General features: G+C 42.0%; 1 protein-coding gene across 9 annotated transcripts in view; it reads right to left on the bottom strand.

Annotated features, from left to right (window-relative positions):
- The window catches only part of GREB1L (GREB1 like retinoic acid receptor coactivator), a 133,172-nt gene extending 120,553 nt beyond the window's left edge, over positions 1-12,619 (bottom strand). For all 9 annotated transcript variants that reach the window (XM_064434868.1, XM_064434854.1, XM_064434950.1 and 6 more), the window contains exon 1: positions 12,414-12,619. The gene's annotated coding sequence lies outside the window, so the exon portion shown is untranslated. The remainder of the gene's footprint in view (positions 1-12,413) is intronic.
- Between the last annotated feature and the right edge of the window lie 716 nt (positions 12,620-13,335).

Raw genomic sequence — 13,335 nt, 5'->3', positions numbered from 1 at the left:
TTCACCTTTTGGATTAGATATGCACACCAAGCTGGTATAGTATAAGCCAATATTATGTTCTAACATTAAAGCAATAAATCTCATATAATTAACATTTTCCTGGTGTCCAACCAAATTCTCCTCTCTTCCAACTAAATTTAGTAAGTTATCTCTTGCTTCTTCCTGTTCTGAACATCTTCAGCAGAAGGAGGGGAACCCCTCCTCTCCCTTTCTTTCTTGGCATTACACCTTTAACTGTTTTATTATTTCCAAATATTAATTATTGTATCAATATTGATTACTGTTTCAATTTTATCAGCATGAATCATACCTATTTACCACATTATTTATGCAAATTCATGGCCAACATCAACATTTTTACAGCTGTTTTTCTTAGCCTCTTCACAGCTGAACAAGAGACCTGTACATTAAATCCAATTCTTTACCCAAATTAGTCTCTCCAATCAGGCAAGCAATGATAGTCATTCCAGAGTTATTCAGGAATGAATATACTTATTTTTCTAACACATTCAGACTTTGGCTAAATAAGACATAAAACTATCGCCTTTCTCTAAGGCAAGTTAGCAATTTCTCTATAAATATCAAAATAATTATGGACTGCAAGGGTTTTGTTTCTTTCGTGCATCAGTGTAAATGGTGAGAAATATACCACAGTAGCAAAAACTCCATACTCTTTACCTGCTAATACACAGACCATCATCTGGGAGTAAAACAGACATTATAGTTTTGCATAGGCATTTATTATAGTTTAAAAAGAGGTGTTTTCCCTTACATTTAAATATATGTACTTTACACCACTCTGCCATGGTAAGAGAGAGAGAACCACCTAAGAGGGGAAAGAAAGCAAGGCTGTTTTCTTTTTCCCTCTTAAATGAAACATCATGCTTTTTCTTCAATGACTAAAGAAATTTCCATATTCCCTGACCTAGGTGGTATCTCCAGACACATTGCATGTTTTTGGCTGAAATGTAAAAAGACACAAGCTTACCTCATATCTCTGTCAATAATTCTGTGATTCTATGAAATGAGGTCTGAGGAAACTGCATTCCAGTATCCTTTTCTTAGAAAAATCACAACAGATTTTCTTTGGATTCTCCATCTCTTAAACTGCTAGTTTAAAACTCTAGGTCTTCTAACACACTTTATTATAATAATTATTTCAACTTGACTTTTTACCTTGAACGAAGCCATTCAACAGCAAAATAAAGCTTGAATCTGTGAATGACCCAAACAAGTCCTCTTTTTTGCCATAAAATATAATAGCAATAAGCAGTGTTCAAAATATAAGAACATTCCTCAGTCTTACTAAAATCATAATAACATTACTTTTCATTAAATGATGGGCAGAAGAATAGAACAGTAAAGAACAGTGATCATCAGTTAAAAGCTCTGTTAAGTAAAAATAAGTTTATCCATAGAAACAGAGAAGCAATTACAAAAGGGATAACCTACAGGGTTAAGCCAGTAAAAAACTGCAAGTACATAACTGCAAGCCTCATTTCCAAAACGAAGAACATCAGAAACTGAGTATTATCCTTCATGTGCCTATATGGTAGCATTGCATTTAACTATTTACTCCCCAGTTTGACATCAAAGTGTTAAAAGGGGACATTTCTCTTAAAACAATTTTCTGCTTATATATTTAGTTTGGGGCTATTTTTCCTGGCACACATAATGACAGAATGGACACAAGATTCACCCGTGCCTTCTCTTATCTCTGCATGCTGGCTGAAAGGACCACAGTTTATGTAATTTATTCCAGATCAGAAAGGCAGTGTGACAACACAGAGAATAGACCACATTTTCAACAAGCATTTCCTAATGAGAAATTTATCAGTCTCTCTCAGCATGAACTGCACTTTGGAACAGGGAGGAGAGAATTGTTTCAATTAATTCATCCTGAGGCCAGCCTCCTTCCAGGCATATGGCCTCAAAATGCACTTGCTTCTGTCTTTGGGACAATGAATCATAAAACAGTTCTGCTTTCTGGCTCTTGTTAACTTGCCAGTCAGCTTCTTCCTGAGGTGGAATTTCTCAAAGAAAATTCAATCTGCAGTTGCAAATTTCTAGTTCTTTCCCCCCCCTTGTTTTTTTACAAAACCTCAATCACCCACGGTTTATTCAGGTAATCACTTGAAGCAGGAAAAGGTACTTTATCATCCAGCCTCTGTTCCTCTTTTCATAATTGCAACAAAAAAAGCACAACCCCCTTCTTTCCACACTTGGCTGGTTTTCCTCTACATATGGAGTGTGTTCAGCTAGAATATGTCAAGGAGAAACTGCAACCCACATACTGAATCATCACATAAGAATCAATATGTCCAGAAAAATAAAACATATGGACACACATACAACTCAACAGAAAGATGCTGGAGGGCATGTCACTGAAAACTGCAGTTCCCAAATCTCACTAATTAACAAAATAAGTAGTAGAAGTGATTGACTGAAATAACAAGTATCTCCTTTTTACGCATGTTTTATTTTAGCCCTGAAAAAGGTTTAAAATTAATACTACTGGGCTTATTCCAAGTTTTTTTACTCCTTAGAGTAAAACATTCAATTATGAATGTGAATCTAGACAGACTGAATTTAGACAATGCAACAATGTCAATCCATCAGGTACCACTACTACCCTTTGATGCTCAATCTCCCATCCCAGACAGGCCAAACAACCTCTTACAGAACCACTCAAGCTTTGCAGCCTTCCTATTAACACGTGCCCAGCGATGCCTCAATCACCAGACCATTTCTGTTGCCATCCACCAAGGTGACAAGACCAGCAGAGAGCTGCCAGTAGCGGAACCCATGGAGTCTCTCTGTCAATGCATGTGACTGGATGTGCAAGCAGCACACATTTCTGATGATATACAGAAAGCACATCTGGTACATAGCAGAAAAATGGCCAGAAAGAAGAAAAGTAGAAAGCAGGTTACAAAACCAGTTCAGGCTGCCTGTAGCCTGTTCCTTGAGTATTTTTGCAAAGGCCTTGGGCCAGATGAACTGTTTCAGGAAGCTGTATCCTACCAATAGGTAATACTGCCAAGTTTTATGGGTTTTGTACTACCCCATTTTACAACAATCAACAGAACTCTGAAGGTCAACCAGTCCAAACTCACACTCTTGGCAGGGCCATGTTGGAAATCCCATTAAAACAACACACATTATGATGCATTTTGGTTCATGGCTGATCTGCATTGATAATTTTGACTTACTATCCTGTCAAATCTAACTGTGAGGTTCTCAGTGATTCTCAGCTAGGGTACAACGAATCAAGGACTGGAGGTCTGTTTCTTAAAAATAAAAAGCCCAAGGCACAAAACCGCTTTTGCTAAAGGAAATTAAATATTTTATTGATGCAAATATTTCATCTGTTTCCCAACACACAGTTTTTGCAATTTGGACAAACTGTTAGTGACCTATAAAGTAAAGATCCAGTTGTGTCAAGGTTATACACTGAGGTTCATGCTGCTCTTGTTTATATAGTGAATCAGAATAGAGAACACAAGCTTAAAGTATCAGTGTCATCCAACATAAGAAGTATCATAACTATGCAGCATCTGTTGCATTCCTCTGTCTTTTTCAGCCCTAAACCCCTGAACTGAATGTTACTGAATTCAAAGTTGAGCCCATTTTCACAGGAAGATTCAATTTAAAAGCATCTGGAAGAACACTGTTTTTACTGAAACTAAGTCCCAGATCCAATTCTCATTTATTACACTGTAAGACAGCATCCTTAAAACATGGTAATCAAAAGCAAACATGGTTTTTTTTGCTTTCAAACACACATCAAAGCAACAATGTTAGGATGAATTTTCAACTGTTCCAGGTTATATAGATCTGCCTTTTCCAGCAGGAGGGACTCTGGCAACACACACACAACTTCACAAGTTCAACTTGGCAGTTAATCTGTCTGGCTTTAGCACATAATCAGAAATGGATTTACTACAGTGACAGCAAATGGAGCTGAAAACCTACACTGCGCTGTGTAGGGGAGTGCTTAACTCCTATTGCAAGCATGGCCTCCCTCCTTCTACACCAAATCCACGTGACAACTGGAATCATCCCAAAGCCAAGCTTGACAGAAAGCCAGTCAGCTGTGCAGCAGATGAAAACTGAGCATCTATCTGCACAGACACCAGAAACAAGACTTCTCTCAATAAAACAGCCAAGGTGGACAGTCAACAAGCAACACTGTTCATTATGCTAGCTGAGAGCAGCCAAAATAATTGTTTTTCTTCCCCTGCTTCTCAGGCTTTTCTGCCACAAGGTCACATCTGCTGTTTAAAATTAATTCTTTTTTTTTTTTTTTTTTTGTGGTGGTGGCCTTTGTTTAAAAGCTTTGAAGGCATACTGTTTTGAATAACGTTACCAGTGGCACATCTACTACCCACTAAGAACTTCTGGTCTCTAAAGGAAAACTGTCAACAACACAAAAAAACCAATATGAATCATCTCAGCCAGTCAATTATTTAAAAAAATAATCTTCTTTAAAGACCACTAATGTATTGGACCAATATGATATTAGACCTCAGCATTTCTATTTAATGTCTTCTTCTCTTTCATATATGTATATATATACATGTACATGCACAAACATACACAGTATCCTCTCTAGCTTTGAGTACTTTAAACATTTTCAGATGTGTAGTAAGAAAGAAGAGTATTAATAAGTTAATGTAGCAAAACAAAACAAAGAAATCTGTATGTCTAGATGCCCTGTCATTTCATAGCTCTTGACACAAAAGTTTCTGACTGCTAATGTTTTAATCTTTGTGCCCTTGAAATCCAACTTACCTTCCACATCTGCTATAATCATGATTGTTAATTCACCTTCTTCCCCCAAGTCCACAGTGTGGCAGCTAAGCTGTCTTCATCCTGCTCAAAAGTCTTGGAAATTGAGTGCTGACTCTCCTACTGAAAAAAATGGGAGGCACTAACTCTCAAAATTTACCAAAACTGCTGCAAAAGAGATTGTGAGGATATGCATATTTTTCACTCTGAACTTCTGCTTTAAATATCCCATGGTAGTTCAGTGTGCCTCTGGCATGTCTGGAGGTATTAAAGTGTTCTTGGATGGCTTTGCCTTTCCCACCCTTCTCCTGTACATTTTCTTCAAAACTGTTCCTCTGTGGGGTGGTACTGATCACTTGGCTAACCCACCTAATTTCTTATTGTTCTCACAACCAGAAGTTTCCCTCTAAGAGGTTAAGATTCAAAGGAGTAACAAGAGTATCTTAACATCTTATCTATACATATTAATTTTTGAAAGCATTTTTTGCAAGAATGGGAAACCACCATGTTCTTAAATGTCACATACAACATGACTGGCAGGAAGCTGTTTCCCACTTCTTGATTCAGTGCATTGTAATTGTAAAATTCAAGACCTATTTCACAGTCTTCCCAAAGGAATCACCTAATTGCACTAAGAATTTGATTCTGTGTAAGTGGTTTAAAGAAATTACAAGATCAAGCTTCCTGTATTAAACAGCTGTTCTCAAAGTGCACTGAAAGTGTAAAAGAGCAGGAGAATAAAGCCATCTAATGCTGCAAAGCAACACAGAGTTTGGGAGACTTCCTGAGAAGCCACAGGGAGATGGTCAGTGTGGCAGGAACAAAAGCAGTAAAAGTAGATGGCTTGCTCTGCTGAATGGCAAAACTGAGATGCAGTCGTACACTGTGAAGCACATTATCACCAAGGAGATAAGTAAGAAGAGAACTAATAGCAGTGAAGTACTGTACCAGCAGGAAAAGGACACAGGGCTCAGGACAGGGAACAGAGCACTTGGCTCTCTGCAAATCCAAAATCAAGCCATCAAGACAGTTTTGTCACATATGCTCTTCATTCTGAGCGTGGGCAGGCAACAGTGATATTTGTAAAATGTTGCTGTGAACACCCCTATTTCACCAGTTGTTCCAGTGTGAAGAGGTAGCTGCCCAGAGTCCTTACAGCATCAGAGGCAGCTGAGCTCAGCTATCTGCATTTGCTGTTCCTTACCACTACACCATCACTTTGAAGTGGGTGTGATGGAGAAAGAGCTTGGATCTCACTAAGCCCACAATGCTGTGCCACACTTCGCTTTTTTAAATAAGTGATCATTTCCTCTTTACTAGGAAGACTGTGGAGGATCAGGCTCACAGCAATTTCCAAGCACTCCTCTAATTACTCAATTACTCCTGAGTGATAACACAACAAGGGACCATGCAACTCAGAGTATACACAAGTCTCCCTGAGCATTGGCATTACAATTGCACATGACCACCTCTATCTTAAAGGACAGCTGGAAATAATGCAGGGGGGAGGGGAAGGAAGGTGGCATAATGGAATTCTACCAAATTAAAAGCATAATTTAACTACCACACTCCCAGAAAAATTGTACTTAGGTTTCCTTATGCCTACAGACATGGGTGTCTATAAGAAAGCAATTTTTGAAGTTGGAGGTAGCATTATAAAAGAAAGGGGAGGGACAAATCACAGCCCTCAAATATGCAGAATGCTAGAGGTAAAATGTTTCATATGCACATTAATACTTCTTCATTAAGCCAAATTTAAATTTATTATGGCTCTAGAGAAAAACAGCAGCATAAACAGAGCCTTTCAAAAAAGGCTACTGATTTCCCTGAAATTTTGGTGCTGTGCACTCCATTCAACGGAGAAATAGGTGCTGCAGAGGGAGGTACAGCAGAATTTGGTGCAAAAGGACAGGAGTACCAGGAAAATGTTCAGCAGCTTAAAATAACCATCTAAAGAAGCTTCACACTGTAAGTTCTAGGAAAATATTATCACTTTTGGTGAGACACATAGATGAATCTTCATTTTAAAAAGGAAGGCTATTAATAGAGTGCGTTTCAGACCACTGTTACACTCAGTAACTAACTTCTTCACTTGCCTCAAGTGCTCTGATCAAATCATACCAAGGGTCTTGAAAAGAGCTAATTACAAACAGTGATGGAGATAGGAGACAGAGAACAAGAGGATCTCTGCACAGCATTTCAAAAAACTAGTCACTCCAGGCTTGTTCATGGAACCAGTACAACAGATGTCTGGTAATCTCTTAAGTAACAGTATCTTAGGTCTGCCCACACAGTTTTCTGTGCACAGCTCCAGCAGTTTGAAAAACTACCTCAAAATAACCTCTCTAAAACCTTACATGACCAACATGAATCAATCATATCTTGTCATACTGACTCAGGCTGCTCCCTACCTTCTTACTCATCTGGTGATTTTATGTCACAACATATAGTTCTTTCTATCTTTTATATTTTATGAACATTTTATTGGTTAGTGTAGTGTCACTGCTAAAAAAAAAATTAAATGCAAATTAACCAAAGCATTTGACAGTATATGATGCAAGATTTTCAGGTCAAGTATATGGAGGTTTTTTACTAAACATCTGAAGTGCCATGGAACTTAAAAGGCTAACTCAATGAGAATAACATTAAATACACTTCAATGAAAGTAATAATTTACACAATCCTCTATGGTCTCTCATGTCCCAAAAGAATTTCACAGAAATTGTGACCTTATTGTGTGACACAATAAGACAACAGAAACCAGCTCACCAGGCTTCAGCAGTCATCCAAACCAAAGCTAATTACATTTCAGAATCACAGAATCATAGAATGATTTAGATCAAAAAAGGCCTACATGATCATTGAGTCCAAGCATCAACCCAGCACTGCCAAGTTCACCACTAAACCATGTCTGTAAGTGCCATGACTACACTTCTTAAATACCTCCAAGGCTGTTGATTCAGCAGCTTTCCTGGGCAGCTGTTACAAGGCTGGACAAACCTTTCCATGCAGAAATTTTTCCCAATATTCATTCTAAACTTCCCCTCAAGGAAGTTGAGGCCATTTCCTCTTGTCCTATCACTTGTTACCTGGCAGAAGAGACCAACACCCACCTAGCAAGGTGATCCCCTCTGAGCCTCCTTTTCTCCAGGCTAAGCAATCCTGCCTCCCTCAGCCGCTCCTCATAGGACTTGTGTTTCAGAACCATCATCAGCTCCGTTGCCCTTCTCTGGACATGCTCCAGCATCTAATGCCCTTCCTGAATTGAGGGACCCAAAATGGAACACAGGATTAAAGGTGCAGCCTCATCCAGTACGGAACACAGAGAGACAATCACTGCCCTGGTCCTGCTGGCCACAGTAAATGACACAAGCCAGGATACTGCTGGCTTTCCTGGCCACCTGGGCACACGCTGGCTCATGTTCAGCTGGCTGTCAACCAATACCCCTGGGTCCTTGCCCACCGAGTACATTTCCAGCCACTCTTTCCAAGGCTATGGTGTTGCCCGGGGTTATCATGACCCAAGAGCAGGACTTGGCACTTTACCTCATTAAACCTCATACAATTGGCCTTGGCCCATCAATCCAGCCTATAATTTCTGTAAGAACTCTGTATTTCTGTTTGATACTTCCAAGCCAACAACAGTGTACAAAATGTAGTTGTCCCCGTTGTAAATAAACACTGTTCCAAATTTTTGTCATTTACAAGTTCCTCCAACAGATATCCTGTGTTTTTTACTTCCAGATTCTAAAAACATTAATGATTCTGTTTAATTATTAAGAGCCTAATGCTACTGGATAGTTCGCCAATGCACACACCTTCAAAAAATGGCTCCTTGGTTTCGGGTCATTCTCACTACCTACCTGCAAATTCAAATCCATTAACAGAGGCTATAGTAGTTTGCTCAGAGTTACAGATTAGCTTTTGCAATGACTCACTGCAGCTTTATTCACTAGGTCTCTCTTTATTATGTGAGGATATCTTCAGAGTTCTTAGAAACAAGATGCCTTTGGGTTATACAAGAAATAAAATTGATCCATTAATGTATCTCACACAAAATACAGCATGAAACAAAATGATCAGGTCTGGAATTTTTTTAAAATAAAGCCTGAAACTACATTAGGCAAAAGCATTTTGAACACATATCTTTACAAGCAATACTTTTCTTAACATATTAAGGAAAGTAATGACAAGACAGGATTTGAGGAAAGTCAACAATTCTGAAAAAAAATAGCAACACATTAGTTGTAAAATTAGTGTTGTTTTATGATGCTGCTGTAATCTGTTTCAGGATATTAGAGATCACTTAATTGCTTACTATAGCTAATGAACTCCAGTTCACAGGAATAATTCTGTAAAAGACATGACTGTCAGAATGTCAAGGCTTATTACTCCTTCATTTGTTGGTTTTCCCAACAGTTTTCCTGCTCACAATTGTTTTAGAAACAAAAGAAAATGCATCTTTTACATTGCATGCAAGAAATTATTATACAAGAATAGGCAAAGCACATACCTCTCAAAGAGGCTGTTCTTCCAAGTGTAAAGCAAAATACCTGAAATGGTTTTTTTACATTGTCAATTTCACAATCCTTTTTTGGCAAGAGTCAAGATGTGATGCCTTAATATCATGTCCAAGCTCCATGTTTTGTTAATTATGTCCTACCCAGCTAAATGCCCCCCACAGTTTCAATTAGACATGGCATTCTTCCTCACTTCCCGTCTTGATTATTGTGCACTGTTGCTAAGCGCTAGTTAACAGTTGCCACATTTACCCAAAGTTGGCTGTGTTTCAGTGGTCATTCAAAGAATTAAATACAAAACATATGGTACAGAACCGTACAGAGCAAAAAAAGCACTTTTAAAAACCATATGCTTAATATAAAAGGTACTACAAAACTGATTACGCCACAGAAAGTAAAATCCTTACAGTCCTATGCCCACTCCAAATTTCCTAGAAGCACTGAAAATTAGAGAGAAAAGCATTCAATTTTTTTTTCAGCTTTCACTAAAAGGTTTCCTAGAGTACATTTTTGACATCATACCGAATCTAATTTTACACTGAATAAACAGCCCAGCATTCATAGTGTGACTGGCTTCAAGGTACACAAGACTTTTTTCCTTTAAAAAAATAGTTTAATTCTCTATATCCCATAGCAACTAATTAGAGTCTCCTAAATTGGACTCCAAATTTTCTTTATGTTATATCTGCAAAATACTTAAGATATGACTTGTTGAACTGCCAAATACCAATATGTGTATTGGTAGCTATGTGTTTCAGAAGACCTTGAACCAAATGTGCTTTTTTTGAATTCTAGACAAACTTTTCACACAGTCAGATCACCCCTCCTTTCATCTGTGATGTGCTCATGTGATCTTAAGAAACTTCACGCAATTTAATTATCCCAGTAAAAGCTCAGTAATCAGCTTGCCTATTACTACTTATTTCCTTTAGTATTACATCCCAGACTTAAAAACTGTCTTACAGAAAAATCCTCGCTATTTATGATTGCTACATTATCTACAGCCAAACCCAACCAATAAAAATTCCTAGTATGTACAAATTGTTACTTAGAGCTAATTTTTTTTCCTGTTGAACACCTTAGAAAAAAATTGTTTTGCACCAACACTACTAACAGTAAGCAGAAATAAAGACTGTACTTTTTATCTGTATTTACAGATGTTAAATTAAACCTTCAGGGCTCAGAACCCAATCACTTAAACAGGTAGGCACATATTGAGCATTATTCATTGACTTTCTGGAGCATTTTATTGGGAATATTTGAGAATACCTGAGAAAAAGTATGCATATGTACAAAATCCATCAATATTAATAATGACAAATAAGTAAATATTTCTCAACAGCTCTGAGAATACTCACACAATCCCTATTCCTTTGCAAAGAGGTATTTAACCAGCTAATCCTCCAGCTTCATAAGTGCTTTTGTTGTACTCACAAGCAAATTCAACAGAATAATGTTTAAAATCTGTAAAGATTTTTTTAATCCACTAGCACATATGTAATAAGTTTTTCAATCAAGCTAAGACCCATCCTTGCATCTCTTTAGAGGGCATATCCCTTAATAAAAACCAAACTTAGGTGTGCCTTACAGTATTTAAAGTGCTGAAAGCTTTACCTGTCTTAGAAGCCACATATATAACCATCCCTGCAACTGAACTATGCTTCACCTCTCAAACAAGAGTAACAATTGCAAAAAAAAAAAAAAAAGTTAAAAAATAAAGCTTTAGTAATTCCTAGTCAGGCAATAAGACACAACACTTTCTTCTCAGCAGCCTTTTTATTTCCATATTTTAAAAAGCTCTCTGTAACAACATATCAATTAAGTATGAAGAATATGAAGTATTATTTCAATAATACTTAAAGTATCATTCAGTGGAAAAGTCTGAAGAGGCACCAATTCAAAGAAAGGCAAATGGAATAATGTAAAAAAAGGTCCTATCTTGAGCATATTCAAAGCAAACATGCTGACAAGCAGCACACATGGGAAATATTTTTCCACGGGGTTACTGAAAGAGTCTCCCGCACTTCAAACACATCTAACCATTGATAATTCCTAAATTTCAGAATATGGATAAATATTTGCAGGCTTGGGGCCTAAGCAAACAGCAATGCTTGGCCCACCCGCTGAGCTGGCCGAAATCCTGTGGTGTACACAGAGTTTTCATCTTTCGGAGGTTTCGGGGAGCGCCGGGAGAGAAGGGCCGGACCCGGCGGTACCTAAAGGCCCCGGTGTACATCTGCCAGCTGCCGCGGGGACCCGCCGCCGGCTTCATCCCAGCCGCTTTTCCCCCGTTCTGCCCTTACTCCACAACAGCAAAGGAGCCGTGTCGGTCAGCTGTCCCCGCCGTGGCAGCATCACGGACGGGCCGCCGGTGGCACGGCCCGGGAGCAGCGCGGCCGCCACCGCGCGTCGGGGCCGCCGCGTCTCCCGGGGACACGGCCGTGCCCCCGCCACAGCGACAGCCCCTCACCCCGCGAGGGGGCCGGCGCCCCATCCTCCCCTCCCTCCTCAAACCCGGCCCGCGCACGTCCAGAAGCGCCCCCAAACACGCCCGTCCCGCGGCTCCCCGCCCGGGCGCAGCCCCCGCGGCCGCGGAGGGCGAGGCGGCCGAGCCCCCTCTGCCGGCGGCCGCCCGCCTGGCAGCGCGGGGCGGGGGCGCGCTCGCCGCCCGCCCGCCCCCGGCGGAGCCACCTGCACCCCCCGCGCCCGCCTCGTCCCAAAGCTGGGCTGCCCGCCGCCCGCCCGGCCACGGCGGCTGCTTTGCTCCCGCAGCCCCCTGCCCAAGCTTCTCCCACCCCCGCCCTGGCCCATCGGCTGGGGTTATACCCCCCCGCCCCGATCCAAGACGCCGGTAACAAAGGGCTGGAGCCCACCCAGGGGCGGGCGCCCGCAGCCCGCGGGTGACACGGGTGCTGCCCGCCGCGCCGCTGGCAGCCCGCAGCCCGCCGCCGCCGCCGCCGCCCCCGGGGCTGCGCTCCGCGGGGTGACAACGCCGAGCGCGGCTCCGCCAGCGGAGATGCCGCCGCCGCCCCATCCCGCTACCTTTGTGCCCTCCCAGAAACCGGCGAGAAAGCGAAGCAAAGCCCCGTGCCGTTCCCTTACCTTGCTGGGCAGAGAGAGAAAAAGTTGAAGCACTCTCCTTCTACACCTCCCTCACTTTTTTGTTTAAATTTAAATATTTGAAATTTTGGGGGTTTGGTTTTGGTTTTTTAATTTCCCCCTCCCTCCCCTCACGCCGAGCACTGCGCTCAGGCAGTGCCTCCCGGCGCCCTCGGTGCCACTGTCTCTCTCTCCCCCTCCGGGTCTCGGTCTCTCTCTCTCTCTCGGCGAGAGGAGGGGAGGGGAGGCGAGGGGAGGAGAATGGGGCGGACCCGCAGGTGCCGCCCCTCCTGCTCTGTCAGCGGGAGGAGAGGGGTCGGGGGGCGGCAGGCGCGGGGAGCGAGCGGTGCCCGCGGGAGTACCGCGCTCAGGTGCGGGGCGTCCGGCGGCAGCGTCCCCGGCCGTGCCCCAGGGCGGCGGGGCTGGGAAGGGGGTGCCAGCGTCGTGTCGGGGATTGAGGTGATGGAACGGGAGCTAGTGTGGACATGAGTTAGGGGAGGAGGCAGGTGAAGAGCAGTGAGGCTCGGGACGGAGCGGCAAAGACTCCCCGAGGACGGAGCCAACTGGGATGCTTCCATTCTGTGAGGGAAAGAGCACAGAGAGGAGCCAAGCTAGGAAATGTCAAAACCCTGTCGGATACTGAGCATGGCTCGGCGGCCGGTAGGGCAGAAGATGGCACTGGGAGTGCCATCTGCCCTGTGAGAGACAGCCCTGCAGTGCACGGTGGTCAGTCCTGTGGGCAGAGCTGAAATTTGGGCGGGAGGTTTGTTTGGGTTTAGTTAGCAATGGAGCTGGTCCAGGGGTGCTGAAGTAGAAGCTGAAGGGATTTAGCATGTTAGGAGGCTGCTGGAGGCCAACAGGAAAAGGGCGCTCTGCGTATATTTGTGTTTGATATTAAATTGAACTGATACTGTGTCTGATATTT

This window comes from Passer domesticus, chromosome 1, assembly GCF_036417665.1.
Source record: "Passer domesticus isolate bPasDom1 chromosome 1, bPasDom1.hap1, whole genome shotgun sequence".
Lineage (NCBI taxonomy): Eukaryota > Metazoa > Chordata > Aves > Passeriformes > Passeridae > Passer > Passer domesticus.
The sequence above is the reverse complement of the archived record's forward strand: the minus strand, read 5'-3'. Positions and strand labels throughout refer to the sequence as shown.